General features: G+C 36.7%; 2 long non-coding RNA genes across 2 annotated transcripts; both read right to left on the minus strand.

Annotated features, from left to right (window-relative positions):
- Nucleotides 1-2,873: 2,873 nt before the first annotated feature.
- Nucleotides 2,874-10,238, minus strand: LOC126613791 (uncharacterized). The gene is made up of 3 exons (XR_007620194.1): nucleotides 10,161-10,238; nucleotides 9,271-9,339; nucleotides 2,874-3,002 (listed from the first exon to the last, which is right to left on the minus strand). It is a non-coding gene; the product is annotated as an uncharacterized LOC126613791 (long non-coding RNA).
- Nucleotides 10,239-10,522: 284 nt separating this feature from the next.
- LOC126613792 (uncharacterized) lies at nucleotides 10,523-12,325 on the minus strand. The gene is made up of 3 exons (XR_007620195.1): nucleotides 11,419-12,325; nucleotides 10,712-10,933; nucleotides 10,523-10,610 (listed from the first exon to the last, which is right to left on the minus strand). It is a non-coding gene; the product is annotated as an uncharacterized LOC126613792 (long non-coding RNA).
- Nucleotides 12,326-18,963: the final 6,638 nt, after the last annotated feature.

An 18,963-nucleotide genomic window follows, 5' to 3' on the forward strand; every position in this document is an offset into this window, starting at 1 on the left:
AGATCATTAGAAATAGTTGAGCAGTTAAAATTAGAAGTTCAAAAAATTCAATTAGTGCAAAAGGAGTTGAGTGAACAAGTAGATAAGCTGCATAATAAAATAGATAAATTATTAGTTTAATGACCGATTCTAGAATTAGCAGAAAATATATCCAAGTTTTGAAAGAAATTAGTAAGCTAGATAAAGAACCAATAGGTTTAACAAATTTTTCAACACAAGTAGCCAGTAGTAATATTCCCATGAGGAAAAATAATTTAATTATTCAATTAGTTTTAAGTTTGGCTAAAAAAATAAGATCAAGTTGAAGAACAAATAGTAGAAATAAATCAAGTTTTACATAAAGCATCTTCATCACTTCCACCATCTTTGTTAGAAAAATTAGAAAATTTAACTTTAAGTACAAATAATCATATTAGAAGACCTAAGATAAATCCTTTTGATAATAGAAAATGCAACTTTTTAGTAGAAAAGGAAAAGAAGTAGTTAAAGCTGAAGATATTTATCCAAATGAACAAGAAGCACAAGAATTTAATAGAAGATGTTTTGAGATAACACAGAAAAATAAATATAATTTGTATCAATTAGGTTTATTTGAAAATAGAAGCAGAATTGTAAGTAGCATCAATCAACATGAAGTTAGCTGTATTGATAAAGAAGTACACTTAATTTAATTCGTAACGAAGCAATTACTTATTTGAGAAAATCACATTTTAGTCAAATTTATATAGGAATAATATTAATTGGACTAACAGAATTAACCAGATCACAAGTAGGCACAAAAGCATTAGTATACATATACGATGATATATGTGATCATCACCAACAAACAGCAATAGCAACAGCTGAAGTAGATTTAAGTTCAAACTTAACAATCATATGATTTATTCCAAATTATGTTATGACAATAAATGAATTTAGTAAATATATTAAAGTGAGCATAAGAACAAAAAATTATAATATGAAATGAGAGTATAAAAATTTGTGTATTAGCTTAATGTATATTGGTAAAATGTCTGATAAATATAATCATAAGTTTAATTTAGAATCTCAAAATTTAGTTCAAACGTTTGGTAGTAAAAATGTAAATATGATAGAAGCAAAAATTGTAGATAATAACTTTTTAGAAGGAACTCAATAGACATTACCTAATTTACAAGTAACAAGAAATAGACAACCAGATAAAGTACAAATATATGAAACTAGTACAGATCAAGCAACAATTAGGTTTAGTAATTACAAGCAACTAGAAAAAAATAGAAGAGGATGATCGTGAGATCGAAAATGAGAGTATTCATATGACTTTTGATAATTTAGATATTAATTTAGTTGAGTAAAATTTTGATCATATAGTAGATAAGCTTATAGAAGATATTGATTATTTAGATGAAGAACAATATTTAGAAAAATATAATACATATGATTTAGGACAACACATAATTTTAGATGAAGAGATGAAAATTTTGATTTTAGAAATAGGAGTAGAACATATTTTAGAATCAAAAGAATATAATAATTTATTAGAATTGAAATCAGAATGTAATACATTAGAAGAAAGTAGCAGATCAGGAGTAGAAAATCCAAATCCAGGATACACAGGTAGATGACTAACAATTTTTCAGACCAACAAACGAACAATATAATGAAAAAACAAGAGTAGATTACATAAAAGAAAGAATGATAAAACTATCTAGAAAAAATAGGATTCTATATTTGAAAGGGTTAGAACAAATTAATATTGACACACCCCGACCTAAATCAAGGCGTGCTTAGCACACCCCGACCCGAATCAGGGCATGCTGGCCGTCATGTGAAGGTGATGTAGCCATATGCACAGTGCAGAAGCAATAATGATAATAGAGAATACGAATAAATGAAAACCAACTCACAAGAGTACTAGTTAAGATAAGTGCTAGAATATGTGTGAATACACAATCAGAGCGTAAGTAGCCTAAGTTCAGTCCAGAAAACAAGTACTAATTAAACGACACCCAAAGATGCCCTGCATTTGTGATAGTCTGTCAGAACCTCCAATCAATCCTTGTGAGCCACCAACGAACAAACTTATCTAAAACCTCGAGGGGCACAAAATAGAAAGTGTGAGTGGGCAAAAACAAAGCTTTTCAAAACCATTTCATTTGTCAAATGCTCTAACCCCTCGCCGTAAAACATGTATAACTTTCCCAGAAATGGAATATATATATATATATATATATATATATATATATATATATTTCAATTCATGCTTCACATATCCATATTCATAAGTATGCCATGCCAAAAATATAAAACAGAATAGGTAACTCAGGTGAAAATAAATTCATGGAAAATAACATATTAGCCGGAACCCTTGCAGAGGTATGTACAACTGAATTCATAGCTCATTAGTCAATCTAGCCGGAGTCACCGCAAGTGACCTATACGACACTACACTGCACACGAGTTGGAACCACTGTAAAGGTATGTACGACAAGACTGGGTGTAATATAGTTATGCTCAATGCTACGCTCTCATGATAGCTGTGCGATAAATTGTTAGTCACCTATGAGTCGGAATCACTTATAATGGTCTGTACGACAAGAATTTGCACCTAAATTGGATCCAATGTGAGCATATGGTGCGAGATGTGACATCATAAACATGCATGTACCATATCTCTGACTAAATCACAATCACCCGGGGTGCAGGTTTATGAGCTCTCAATCACGTCTCACATTATAAATATCTCTTATAAGAAAACATAACTCACCTGATACTTACCTGGGCGTCCACAGCACCAATTCATATTATGCATCATATACTAATTCATATGCTGACTATAAATTTATATGCATGGCATTTCAAAGCATACTTTCATTTAAACACATTTTCTGGGAAAATATCAAGTATATAAATATATACTGAAAACCAAAAGCCCACTCACTTGTATGTCAAAGGGTTGTAGCCCCCGAGTCGCCCTTGACTGCGCTCGTCCTCGGGATAGGTCTCACCTATATGCGAAATAACTGAATAAACGTTATTTAAAGCACATAGACAAAACTAGTTAATAACTTCTCATACATTGCTCAATTGGGATGTTTGAATATACCAACGTGATCTACACAACCTCACGAACATCCCCATATTTTTAGAAAAATTTTCCGATGTCCCACGCGCCACCACACAGCGGCAAGTGCACTGCAACACGCGCGGCCACGCGCAGGGAATCCTAACGGAATCCCTAACTGCCGTTAGGAATATTCCGTTAAAAAGCAACAGATACCATTAAATCTACCTGACGGCATCAGAATATTCCGTCAACTTTGATGGAATATTCTATCTTCTTCTCCAATTAGCTTAGCCAATCATTGTTGCCGTTGCCATTCGCCGGAAACTGGAAAAATATGTAAAACCTCATATCTCTCTCATTTATACACCAAATTCCACGAAATCTTCACCAAAATGAAGCTTACAACATAAGGAACAAAACCTTACCAATTTTGGGACTTGAAATCCTCGAGAATTCGCCGCAAATCCTTCGATAATCCGGCTAAACTTTGAACTCGTCGATCTCAACTTCCCAACGTCCAAATCATGTCATTTTTCTTCCCCGAGCTTCATGGAGAGGTCCCTAAGCTCCCTATAAGCTTGAAATCCTCTAAAACTCATGCATTTACGACTGCATGAACATTACTCTAATCGAAGATCTGTGGTTCTCAGGTTTTTCGAGCTTCCACGTCCAAGCAAAGCTATGGTTGTGATCCAGAGCTTGCAAGGAATTTAAACCTGGTCTCTAAACGGTCGATCTGTGAAGAAAAGTCTTAGTTTGGTGTTTGTTCATACACTTGTATGGAAAAACTGAAAAATTCGAGAGAGAGAGAGAGAGTCAATAGGAGAGATAGAGAAAAGGTATGGGTGTTTGTGTGTGTGTGGTCCTAGTTGGTCACAAACCAAACAAAGCTAAGTCCTTTTTAGTTCCCTTAGTTCTAAAAACTTAGGAAAATAATGGATGGATCCAAAAACCTAAGTACACAATACACATAACACAATTTAACGTCCAAGGGTATTTTAGTAACTTCCACGTTCAAGACCAATAATATTACAAAATTCCGGGATGGGCTGTCACAATCCACCCCTCTTAAAAAAATTTCGTCCCTGAAATTCCAAATAATAAATACAATCCACTAATAACCATAAAACAATCGTGGATACATCTCTTTCATCCGATCTTCTGTCTCCCAGGTAGCTTCTTTCACTGAGTAATTTCTCCACAGAACTTTCACCAGGTGCACATTTTTATTTCTCAGTACCTTATCTTTCTTATCCAAAATAGTCACAGGCTCTTCGTCGTAAGTCAAATCCGAATTAATTTCCAATGGTTGAGGATGTATCACATGTGAAGGATCTGAGACATAATGTCGAAGCATAGAAACATGAAACACATTGTGCACTTTAGATAACTCTGGAGGCAACTCAAGCCTATAAGCAACTTCACCGACTCGCTCGGTTATCTGATACAGTCCAATGTACCTAGGGCTTAGCTTACCCTTTTTCCCAACACCATACCATACCTCTCCACGGTGACAACTTAAAAAATACCCAATCGTCAACTTTATACACTCTATCAGTAGCATGTTTATCTGCTAGACTCTTCTGACAATCCTGGGCCACTTTCAAGTTAGACTTAATTACTTGAATATTCTAAGTAGTTTCACCCACAATCTCCGGGCCCACCAAAACTCTTTCACCAACTTCTGACCAGCATAATGACGTTCGACAAGACTTGCCATAAAGTGCCTCAAATGGTGCCATACCAATACTTGAATGGTAACTGTTGTTGTAGGCAAATTCCATCAAATCCAAACAATTATGCTAACCTTCGCCAAACTGCAGCATTGAAGATCTCAGCATATCTTCTAATGTTTGAATAGTCCTATCAGATTGCCCATCTGTCTGAGGATGATATGCCATACTATAAAGTAATCTCGTACTAAGAGCTTTCTGGAATGCTACCTAGAACTTAGAAGTGAATCTAGGATCCCGATCCGAGATAATATCAACTGGAACACCATGGTACTTCACAATCTTCGATATGAATAACTTAGCTAATCGGCTTAATGATTATTTTTCCCTTACTGGAATAAAGTGTGCTAACTTAGTGAGCCGATCAACTATCATCCAAATTCCATCATAACTATTCTGTGTACGAGGAAGCTTATACACAAAATCCATAGTAATATTTTCCCATTTCCATTATGGAACGGGAAGTGGCCGCATCAACCCAAACGACTTCTTTCTTTCAGCTTTAACCTGTTGGCAAATGGCACACCTACTCACATACTCAGCAATTTCTCTTTTCATACGCGGCCAATAATAAAATGGTTGAATGGTATGATACATCTTAGTACCTCCTGGATGCATTGCATATGTCGAAATATGCGTTTCATCAAGAATTTCTTTCTTTAACTCTGCATTATTTGGCACATACATTCTATTCTGCATAAGCATGCCATCAGTTTCTTGAATTCTAAAATCTTTCTTCTTGCCTTGATTTCTTTCTTGAATTAATTCTTGGGTTTCTTCATCAACCATCTGAGCCTCGAGTACTCGATCAATTAATATTGGTCTGACCTGGAAATTAGCTAATAAAGCTTCCTCTTTATCTTCCAATCCTAACTTCACTCCAGTGGACCTCAAATCTGCAAGAAAAGGAACATGACAAGCATAAATGACATTAAGCCTAACTGGAGTCTTCCTACTAAGTGATCTCCTACCACATTCGCATGACCAGGGTGATACTCAATCGTGCAATCATAATCACTTAGTAATTTTATCCATCTTCGCTGACGAAGATTAAGATCACTCTAAGTAATAAGATACTGAAGACTCTTATGATATGTGAAGATCTTACATTTCTCACCATAAATAATGTCTCCAAATCTTCAGAGCAAAGATGGTCGCCGCTAATTCAAGATCATGAGTAAGATAATTCATCTCATGAGGCTTCAATTGGCGTGACGCATAAGCAATCACCCTACCATGCTGCATCAACACGTATCCCAACCCATTCAAGGAAGTGTCACTGTAGATTTCAAAATCACCACTATCGTCAGGAAGCGTTAAAACAGGTGCACGAGTGAGACAATACTTTAATTGCTGAAAACTTTGCTCACAATTATCATCCCACTCAAACTTAACATCCTTCCTGGTTATCCTCGTTAATGGTAATGCAATGACTGAAAAGTCTTTAACAAACCGTCTGTAATAGCTTGCTAAGCCAAGAAAACTCCGTACCTCAGTGACGGTTCGTGGTTGTTCCCAATTCTCCACAGCTGCTATCTTTTAAGAATCCACTCGAATACCTTGAGCTGATATAACATGTCCCAAAAATACCACTTGATCTAACCAGAATTGGCATTTGCTAAACTTAGCATATAACTAGTGTTCCCTTAAACTTTTCAACACCAATTTAAGATGTCTAGCATACTCTGCTTTAAACTTATAGTATACCAGAATATCATCAATGAAGACAATGACAAACCTGTCCAAATATGGCTGGAATACTTGATTCATTAAATCCATGAAAGCTACTGGTGCATTAGTTAACCTGAATGGCATCACAAGAAACTCATAATGACCATATTGAGTCATAAAAGCTGTTTTAGGGATATCTTCATTTTTAATCTTCAACTGGTAGTAAGCAGACCTTAATTCAATCTTAGAGAATGCACAAGCACCTCAGAGTTGATCAAACAAATCATCTACATGTGGCAACAGATAACGGTTCTTAATTGTTACCCGATTCAATTGCCTGTAATCAATGCATAGCCTCAAAGTTCCGTCTTTCTTCCTCACAAATAAAACTTGAACTCCCCAAGGTGAAGTACTAGGTTGAATAAATCCCTTATCAACCAATTCCGAAAACTGAATCTTTAATTCCTTCAACTCAGCAGAAGCCATTCGATAAGGAGTCAAAGATATAGGATTCGTACCTGTAAACAGATCAATAGTGAACTTCACATCTCTGTCTAACGGCAATCCAGGTAAATCATCTGAAAATACGTTAGGAAAATGTCTGACTACTTGTACATCCTCTACACTACTAGGAGCATTGTCATTCAACACCACATGTGCTAAATATCCCTGACAACCCTTTGACAACAATCTTTTGGCTTTCATGGCAGAAATAACACCATGCCTTACCCCGCTAGGCTCTCCTACAAATGTAACTTCGGGTAATCCAGGACGATGGAAAGTAACTGTCTTTCCATAGCAATCTATCTTGGCACGATTGTAGTGTGACCAATCAGTGCCCAAAATCACATCAAAATCAACAATATGTAATGGAATAAGGTTAGCTGGCATAACAACATCCTCCACCATCATTGGATATCCTGGATATACCCGATCAACATAACATCTCTCCCTTCTAGGCATAGAAAACTCTAAATCATATCCTAGAGGTGTAGGACGAGGTTGCGTCACTTGAGCAAATGTATGAGAAACAACAGAATGCGTAGCACCACAATCAATTAATACTCTAGCAAAATGACCAAGAATGTTCAACGTACCCATAATTAAATCAGAATTATTTTGAGCATCCTGCAGTGTCATGTTGTGGATACATCCCTGATTTTGCTATCGTTCACCACGACCTCTGTTAACATGAATACCTCGTCCTTATCTTGGTTGACTCGATTGTCTCGAAGATCTTGCAATACTAGTAGCAATCTCTACTTGTTGGGGCTGTCCCCCTGGTACCATTGGGATCCACCTGCTGAATATGGCTAGTATGACATAGAACCTCTCTGATAGTGAGGATAACCACCCTGATAATGAGGGTCTTGCGAGTACTGATACTACCTGTAGTATAAGGAGCTGCGTCGTCCTGATAATGATAAGCACCTCAACGGCCATTTTGGACATAACCACTAGGTCCTGAAATTTGCTGGGTCGGTGCAGGTGGTGGTAAGGAAGGCTGTTAGGGCCTCTGCTGATTCTGAGGGCAATGTACAGCCCTATGCCCCATCTGTCCACAAGTATAGCATCTATTGTTGCCTTTCCTACACTCCCCAAAATACCTATTATTACATTTGCGGCATAAAAGAGCACCTGAACCACCAAAATCCCTCTGCCTCTGAAATCTAGGGCCTCCATAAAATCTACCACTTCTCCTCCGTACATTAGAGCTCAAACCTCCACTAGAAGAGTTGGAACTGACACCACTTCTCTTAAAACTATGGGTCTTACGAGGCTCCTGAGAAGATTGACCTTTACCTTTATCATCATTTCTTTTATTTCCATCTTTTTCTTCTTCATCCTCACTCTCACTAGGCATATTTTCTGAATCCTCAATCCCCACTAAAACTTCATAAAACTCTTGGTAAGTGGCACAAGGAGTCGATCGCTATAGAACGCCATTTCTTTTTAGTGCCCAACCTGAAACGACGAAGCATCTCAACTGGATTCGCAGCAACCTCTGGATCATAACCAGACAAATTAGTAAATCTCCTGTAATATTCATTCGATGTCATCTTTCCTTGTTTCAGATGCGTAAATTCTTGTTTCTTGCGATCTATATACTTTTGAGGAACGAATCTTTTTTGAAACAATTGCTTAAACACTTCCCAATCAGTTACTACTTCTGGTAGCATCTGATAAGACTCATGTTTCCACCAGGATGCAAGTTGCTCTCCTAAAAATCAGGTAGTCATCTCAACCCATCTATCAGGATAGAGGCTCCCCTGACTTTGCATCACAAGGAAAGTCTTTTCGACATGATTAAGCCACTTCTCCGCTCCCTCATGTCCTTCATTACCCATGAAATGATTCGGTTTCAGATTATACACAGTCTCAAGAGGTGTCATTTGAGGAGAATGGAGCGAAGACTGAATGGTATTAGCTATAGCTTCCCCTATCTGAGCAATATCAGGGAAATTAGGCTCAGCTGAGTGATGTGGTTCTCTACGAGGCAGCATAGTTCTGACAGAAGACATCACAATGATTAGAATATTCACGAGCCATACATGACTGCTAAACCTAGGCTCTGATACCAAACTGACACACCCCGACCTGAATCAGGGCATGCTGGCCATCACGTGAAGGTGACGTAGCCATGTGCACAGTGCAGAAGCAATAATGATAATAAAGAATACGAATAAATGAAAACCAACTCATAAGAGTACTAGTTAAGACAAGTGCTAGAATATTTGTGAATACACAATCAGAGCGTAAGTAGCCTAAGTTCAGTCCAGAAAACAAGTACTAATTAAATGACACCCAAAGATGCCTTACATTTGTTGTAGTCTGTCAGAACCTCCAATCAATCATCATGAGGCACCAACGAACAAGCTTATCTAAAACCTGGAGGGGTGCAAAACAGAAAGTGTGAGTGGGCAAAAACAAAGCTTTTCAAAACCATTTCATTTATCAAATGCTCTAACCCTTCGCCGTAAAACATGTATAACTTTCCCATAAATGGAATATATATATATATTTCAATTCATGCTTCACATATCTATATTCATAAGTATGCCATGCCAAAAATATAAAATAGAATAAGTAACTTAGATGAAAATAGATTCATGGAAAATAACATATTAGCTGGAACCCCTGCAAAGGTCTGTACGGCTAAATTCATAGCTCATTAGTCAATCTAGCTGGAGTCACTGCAAGTGACCTATACGGCACTACACTGCACACGAGTTGGAACCACTGTAAAGGTCTGTATGACAAGACTGGGTGTAATATAGTTATGCTCAATGCTACGCTCTCATGATAGCTGTGCGATAAATTGCTAGTCACCTACGAGTCAGAACCACCTATAATGGTCTATACAACAAGACTGTACACCTAAATTGGATCCAATGTGAGCATATGGTGCGGGAGGTGACATCATAAACAGGCATGTACCATATTTCTGACTAAATCACAATCACCCGAAGTGCAGGTTTATGAGCTCTCAATCTCGTCTCACATTATCAATATCTCATATAACAAAACATAACTCACCTAGTACTTACCTAAGCGTCCACAGCACCAATTCATATTATGCATCATATACTAATTCATATGCTAAATATAAATTTATATGCATGGCATTTGAAACATACTTTCATTTAAACACATTTTCTGGGAAAATATCAAGTATATAAATATATACTGAAAACCAAAAGCCTACTCACTGGTATGTTGAAGGGTCGTAGCCCCTGAGTCACCCTTGACTGCGCTCGTTCTCAGGATAGGTCTCACCTATATGCGAAGTAACTGAATAAATGTTATTTAAAGTACATAGACAAAACTAGTTAATAACTTCTCATACATTGCTCAAATGGGATGTTTGAATATACCAACGTGATCTACATAACCTCACAAACATCCCCATATTTTTAGAAAAATTTTCCGATGTTCCACGTGCCACCACGCGTTCGCAAGTGCATGGCAACACGCGCGGCCACGCGCAGGGAATCCTAACAGAATCCCTAACCACCGTTAGGAATATTCCATTAAAAAGCAATAGAAACCATTAAATCTACCTAACGGCGTCAGAATATTCTGTCAACTTTGACGGAATATTCTATCTTTTTCTTCGATTAGCTTAGTCGGTCACCGTTGCCATTAACGTCCGCCGGAAACTGGAAAAATATGTAAAACCTCATATCTCTCTCATTTAGGCACCAAATTTCACGAAATCTTCACCAAAATGAAGCTTACAATATAAGGAACAAAACCTTACCAATTTTGGGACCTGAAATCCTCTAAAAATCATGCATTTACGACTGCATGAACAATACTCTAATCGGAGATCTTTGGTTCTCGGGTTTTCCGAGCTTCCACTTCCAACTAAAGCTATGGTTGTGATCCAGAGCTTGCAAGGAATTTAAAACTGGTCTCCAAAAGGTCGATCTGTGAAGAAAAGTTTGAGTTTGGTGTTTGTCCGTACACTTATATGGAAAAACTGAAAAATCCGAGAAAGAGAGAGAGTCAACGGGAGAGAAAGAGAAATGGTATGGGTATTTGTGTGTGTGTGGTCCTAGTTGGTCACAAACCAAAAAAAACTAAGTCCTTTTAGTTCCCTTAGTTCTAAAAACTTAGGAAATAATGGATGGATCCAAATTCTTAAGTACACAATACACACAACACAATTTAACGTCTAAGGGTATTTTATTAACTCCCATGTTTGAGACCAATAATATTACAAAATTCCGGAATGAGTGGTCACAGTGCTGGCCGTCACATGAGAGTGACGTAACCATATGCACAGTGCGGAAGCAAAATTGATACAAGGAAATGTGAATCAACAAAAACCAAATCGACTAGAGTACTAAATAAAATAAGGTGCAAGTGTGTGATTTAGGTGAAATACATAATCAGAGCATAAATTGCCTAAGTGCAGTCTGACTGGATAAGTACTAATTATACAACACCTAAAGGTGGTCCTACATTTGTGATGTTTTGTCAGAACCACCGTGGAAATCCCTGTGAGCCACCAAAACACTTCTACCTAAAACCTGGAGGGGCTCAAAACAGAAAGTGTGAGTGGGAAAAAACAAAGCTTTTCAAAATAATTTCATTTCTCAAAAGTTCTAACCCTTTGCCGTAAAACCTGTATAATTTCCCAAAATATAATATATGCTATAACAGAAATCATGCTCAAGATGAAAATCCATAGAAATGTACCATGTCAAAGTATCTCAAAGAAAAGCTATAAGTAATCTATTTACAATATATCAATGCCAGATATCATATTAGCCGAGTCCCCCTTAAATTAATCTGCATGGCTGAGTCTATAGCTCATAACCAATCTCAACCATATCAAATCCTACACACGAGTCAGAACCACCTAAAGTGGTTTGTACGACAAGACTAGGTGTAAAATAAATATGCTCTAGTGCTACGATTAGGTGAAGACTGTGCGAATGTCACCTACGAGTCGGAACCACCTAAAGTGGTCTGTACGACAAGCCTGTGCACCTAACTTGGATCCAAGGTGAGCATATGGTGCGGGAGGTGAATATCATGTGAAGGATTGTGCCCTAACTCTGGGCGGGAGCACTAACACCGAGGTGTAGGTTTATGAGCTCTCAATACATCACATCATATCTCGCATAACTGAGGTAATCTCATATCTTTAATTTATGAACTTACCTGGCACTTACCTGTGCATCCGCAGCACCAATCATAAATATATGCAACTAATAATGCATAAATAAAATAGACAGATACTTTGCATGTCATTTCAAAACGTATAATCATTCAAATTCAAATTCTGGAAAAAATCTCAAGTATATAGGTCTATACGGAAAAACCAAAAACCCACACACTGGTATGTCGAAGGGTCGTAGCCCCCGATCCTCGATTAATGGCGCTCGTCCTTCGGATAGGTCTCACCTATATGCGAAATAACTAAATAAACGTTATTTAAAGCACATATACCAAACTAGGAAATAATTTCTCATACTTTGCTCAAATGGGGTATTTGAATATACCACCATGACCTACTCAACCTCAGGAACGTACCCATATTTTTAGAAAAATTTTACGAGCACCCACGCGCCCTCACGCGACGACCAAGGCACGACCAAACGCGCGGCTCACGCGTAGGCACGTGCCTAGCACACCAAACGGTGTTAGGGAATATTCCGTTAAAAACAACATATATCATTAGAATTACCTGACGGTGTTAGAATATTCGGTCAACTTTGACAAAATATTCTTCTCCTTCTTCCTTAGTTTGCCGGAGTCTGGCACTGGTGCCACTGCGATTGCCGGAAACTGGAAAAATATTGAAACCTTCATATTTTCTTCATTTCTTAACCAAAATTCATGAAATTTGTCTCAAAATGAAGCTTACAACGAGTAGAACAAAACCATACCAATTTTAAGCCCTAAAATCCATGGAATCTGGCCGGAGAAGCCTCGATAATCTGGCCAAAATTGAAACTTGTCAAACTAAGCTTCCCGACGTCCAAAACACTCCAACTTTCTTCCCTGAGCTTCGTGAAGACGTCCTAAAGCTTCCTAGAACCTTAAAATTCACTGAAAATTTCACGATCATGACTACATGAACAATACTAATAATATGAGATTCTGGGTTCTCGGGTTTTCGAGGTTTTCACGTCCAACCACCACCACCATTTGACTCCTAAGCTCACAAGGAATACAAAAACAGGTTCCTCGACGTCGATCCGTGAATAAATGGTCTGGTTTGAGGTTTGTCCGTATAGTTGTACGGATTTTTAGAAAAATCTGAGAAAATGAGAGAGAGAGAAAGGTCAACGGGAGTTTGGGTGTGTGTGGTCCAGCTTTGGGTTACTAACAACAACCAAAACCATTAACTTTAACTTCCAAAAACTTAGGAACTAACTAGATTAGTCTAAAACCTAAACTCAAACCACAACACTACAGAATGTGCTCAACATCCAAGGGTATAAAAGGAATTTTCACGATATCGAGGATAAAATAATATATACATTCGGGATGGGCTGTCACAAATATAGCAGGAAATATATTAAACTTAGATAATGGAGATCCACAAGATTGGGAGAGAACAATTGAAAGATGGGAAAAAGGTTGTGTACATTCAGTATTAATGTTAGATTTTAGTAATTCACAAAATATGTTAGATTAGTTTGAACATACTTTAGATGGTTTAGTTTTTTATTATTTCAAGTCATGGAAATTTCAAAATCCAGAACAACATCAGGCAGCCAAAACACATTTTTATATTGATGGTTTTGTTACTTTGATTAAACAAGAATTTTTAGATCATAATAGGTTAGATGGCAGAAGTGAACAAGAGCAATTAGAAATTTAGAACAACTACAAATTTGTGATTTACACTTATACCACAAATTTATTTAAATATTTAGGAAGAACAGGTAGAATTAGTGATATTAATTTATTAGATACTTATATGACAAAAATAATTGGACCAATAGGTGAAAAGATTTGGAATGAATGGCAAAAGCATCCAAAGAAAAATGATATTGCAATAGGACCTAGAATTCAACATTTATATGATATACTTAAACAAGAGTGTAGTCAAATAAAAGCTAAGAAACAAATTAGGAAGCAATTTTATATGAGTTGTAAAAATATAGATTTACCACAACAATATAGTTGTCATAAGAAAAATAAGCATAAGAAAATATACATAAAGAAATATAGGTCATATAAACCGTACAAACAACATAAGAATTTCAGCATAAGACCTTCAAGGACATATAGGAAGAGAAAATATATTCCAAAACAATTTAAGAAATAAGTGGTAGACCTTTGATATGAGCATATTTATGCGACTTAGTTAGCTTGTTATTGTGCATTTATGTTGTTATTTCTTAGTCAATTATGTATTTTAAGCTATTTTCGTGTGTTTGTAGGTTCAAATAACAAAGTTAGCAACAAAGTGCTATTTGGAGCATTTTGGAGCATTTTTGGGCCAAGATTGGATAGTGTAAGCATGGAGACATGAGGATGGACGTTTTTGAAGATTTGAAGGCTAGAAATCAGCATGTGTGTTGACCTATAACTCCAAACATCCATCCACTACACCCATTACATCCACTCATTACCAAACATTCACCCACTACACCCATTACATCCACTCATTACCACAACACTCATCCACTACACCCATTACATCCACCAATTACCAAACATCCATCCACTACACCCATTACATCCACTCATTGCCAAACACTCACCCACTACACCCATTACATCCACTCATTACCAAACATCCACCCACTACACCCATTACATCCACTCATTACCAAACACTCACCCACTACACCCATTACATCCACTCATTACCAAACATCCACCCACTACACCCATTACATCCACTCATTACCACAACACTCACCCACTACACCCATTACATCCACTCATTACCACAACATACACCACTACCACCTTAATTAGATGGTGGTCCTCTCCCTAGCCTATAAATACATCCACCCTTCACCATAACAAAGAAGGGAAGGAGGGAGGAGAAAAGATTCGTCCAAAGACACTGCATTCACATCTCACAACTCCATACACTTACACTTTCATTCCTTGGCCGTGAGCACCATCCATTCCTCCATACAACCAACCCTTCAAACACTCACCAACACCTTGTGCCGTAGCAAAGGAAGAGAAGGAAAGTGCTTGGACGTGCTTGTTGTCCAACTTGGATTGTTGGAGCGTTTAGGTGTTTTCTTTCTTTTGTTTTCAATGTCTAAATTTGTTTATCTTTGCTTTGTAAGTACGAGGAACTAAACCCCCCTTAGCTAGGGGGAATTCAAAACCATGTTCATGCTTGCAATATGATTTGATTACCTTCAGTTGTGAATTCAATTTGTTTAATTGCTTGATTGATAACTTATTCGTGTATGTTTATTAAGAGTGCACACTTAGTTTGCATGCATGAATATGATGCTAGAGTATAAGGGAGTTTCACCTAATAGTTACAAACTTATATTCACAAGTAATGGAGGTCGCTTATAAACGATCGCGTTAAATAAATTCTTGGCAGGAGTTTCATGCTCATCATAGTAACGAATGCCTTGTCAATACTTATAGTTTTCATAATGCTTAATGATCTTTGATTGTATCTTTATTGTGCTGTTCACGTAAAGAACTTTTGAAGAATGCTTGAATTGTTGTATGCGCTTTCCCATCCAATTCAATAACTTAAGGAGAACTTGAAGGTTAATTTAAGCGGACTTAATTAACATAAGGTGTTGAGTTTCATGATTGATCGAAAGAACAACTGAAAATTGGTTTATGTGCAAGTATGTCATGTGTGGAGAAGAACCTCCTAGTTAGCCTTCCATCCATTCAATTTACTCAAATTCGTGCAGATTTCATTAGTTCTTTAATTTACTTGTTTTGTTTTCAAATTCGTCAAAACCAAAACCCCCTTTACTTTAAAGTGTTTTATTTGTCAAAATCTGTTTTGTTTGTGTTTTTAGGTGTCCCAAAAGTGTGTTAGAGTCCAAATCTGCCCAGTTTATGTTTTTAGGCAGATTTGAGTGTTTTTAGCTTGTTTTGAGTCCTTTGAGTTTGTTTTAAGTTCTTTGAGTCTAGTTTAGTGTTTTTAACTTTTTTATATGTTTTAAAGTCAGTTTAGAGGTTTTAGCAAGCCCTCCTAATCCCCAGTTTAGAACGATCCCTACTTGCATTTATACTACAATTGACAACAAGAGGGTTTAATTTGTGTGTTAAGTTAATTTTCGCATCAACCTTGGATTAGAAAATATAAAACACCAAAAGATAAGAGTAGTTGTAAATGTTATTCATGTGGAGAGAATACACATTAGACCTAAATGTCCAAAATTAGGAAAACAGTTGAGAGAAAATGTACATTTGATGGAGCTGTTTAAGTTAGAAGAATATGAAGACATTCAGTCAATATACAATTTAGATGATTTAAGTGATAATGAGAATATTTATAGTATAGAGAGTATTAACATGATAGATTCAGATTCTAAAGATTCAAGTAGTTCAAATAGTGATTTTGTCACATCCCGGCCCGGGGCGGACCACTTCCCGGCCCGCTCCACCACCGTAGCACGATATTGTCCGCTTTGGGCCCCGACCACGCTCTCACAGTTTTGTTTTTGGGAACTCATGAGCAACTTCCCAGTGGGTCACCCATCATAGGAATGCTCTGGCCACCTTCGAATCTCGTGATCCCGACATCCAAAACCTTCAAACGAAGCACTCCGAACTTCTTTGGGACCTTACTAAGCTTGCTATGAGCTTGGATTGTCCTAAAATACAACCATTCAAAAGTTCATGAATAGTGCTCAACTCGGAGCTTGAGTTTTCAACGTAAAATCGAACGAGTTCTTACCTGAAATGGGTACCTTTGTATTCGTATGGTCCTCACGAACACAATGGTACCAATTTCTTCTTTGATCCGTGATGATTTGGCTTGGTTCAACCTTGTCCGTACGGAGGAGAGGGAAGAGAGAGAGAGAGTGTGTGCGAGTCTAAGAGAGAAAGTACGGGAGAGAGGAGAAAGAAAAGGGTATGGGTGTGAGTGTGTGGTTCCAAAGTGTACACCAATCACAACAAAAAAAATTTCTTACTTCCAATTGGGTCCAAATTAGTAAGGACTTAATACATTGGTCCTCAACCACAACCACACCTAGTCCCACGATGCCACAAATGCTCGAGGGCATTTTAGTATTTTCACATCAACGATAACAAAATAATGTACATTTCCGAGACGGGTTGTGACAATCTCCCCAACGTATAAAATTTCGTCCTCGAAATTACATACAACCAATACATAACTTACCTGAACTCACCTGTGCCTCCACAGCACCACATTTATATATATATATATATATATATATATATATATATATATATATATATATGCAACCATGCAATGCATATTCAAAATATAGAAGCATTTGGCATATTATTTCTAAGCATACTTTCCTTAAAAAAATGCATTTCTGGGAAATATATCAAGTATATAAGTATATACTAAAAACAAAAGCCCACTCACTAATATCTCAACGGGTCGTAACCCCCGAGTCGCCCGTGGATACGCTCGTCCTTGGGATAAGCCTCACCTATATGCGAATTAACTATAAAAACATTATTTTAAAGCACCTATACAAAACTAGCTAATAACTTCTCATACATTGCTCAATTTTGGTATTTAAATATAACAACGTGACCTACACAACCTCACGAATATCGTGATATTTTTAGATAAATTTTTCCTATAGCTCACGCGTCCTCACGCGCCGGGGAGGGCAAGGCCTCACGCGCCCAACACGCGCATCATCTTCAACCTCCAGAGCAACTTCCCAGTGGGTCACCCATCCTGGGAGTGCTCTGGCCTCCTTCTCGCTTAACTTCGGAGTTCCTACGAAACCCGAAGCCAGTGAGCTCCCAAAAGGCCTTGTGCTAGGTAGGGATGGGAATATACATTTAAGGATCACTCCCCTGGGTGATGTGGGATGTTACAGATTTAGAAGAGTATGTGTGTGCATTTATAGAAGAACAACATGAAGAAAAGTATAAATATATTAATTTAGGTTGGCCAGAAAAATGTTATAAGTGTCGTAAATTAGTTCCAAAAAAATACTATAATACATATTCAATATTGTGCGAAAAATGTTATAATAATAAGTTGTTAGAAATTAATTCAGCAGAATCACAAGAAAATACTGAAATATTAGGAAATATTGTTTATAGTATAGAAAAGCCAAAAAATAGTTCTTTAATTACCATAAATTGTGAAATAGAATTAGTAAAAGAACACAAAATACAAACAACAGCTATGATAGATACATGAGGTACAAAAAGTGTGAAAGAGAACAATTAGTACCAGAAAAATATAGACAAAAATTGGCAAAACCAGTGAGAATAACACAATTTGATGAGAGACCAATTTATTTAACACATTGTATTAATAATGAGTATATTAAAATAGAAAAACAACAATTTAATTTACCATTAACATTTGTTTCACCAGTAGGATCATACCTATTCATTTTAGGTTTAAACTTTTTGAAAAGTTTACAAGGTTTTTTATTTATGAATCCTAACATAACATTTTTCAAAAGAAGCATCACGATAACTGACCAAAGTAATATTGTAGAAGCATACAAAAACATAAGTATAGAAGAGTCTAGTGGCCAAGATAGTTATCATTTAGAAAACTCAAAAAAAAAAAAAAATGATGAGCATAATAATATAGAAGAGTTTGATGAAGAAATATTTGAACATGAGTATCCGAATTTTGAAGAAGGACCCCCTATAGAAATATTACAGTTAGATAAACCAAAGAGTTTAGAAGAATTATTACAATTAGCAAAACAAACTAGAATCATAGGAGAAGACCCCACAGTTACATTGGAGTAAAAATAAAATATTAGCAAAATTAGATATAATTAATCTAGATTTAACCATTAAGACAACTAATATGCCTTGTAGTTTAATAGACAAACAAGAATTTGAGCAGCAAATAAAAGA

The sequence above is a fragment of the Malus sylvestris genome, chromosome 2, assembly GCF_916048215.2.
Source record: "Malus sylvestris chromosome 2, drMalSylv7.2, whole genome shotgun sequence".
NCBI classification, from domain to species: domain Eukaryota; kingdom Viridiplantae; phylum Streptophyta; class Magnoliopsida; order Rosales; family Rosaceae; genus Malus; species Malus sylvestris.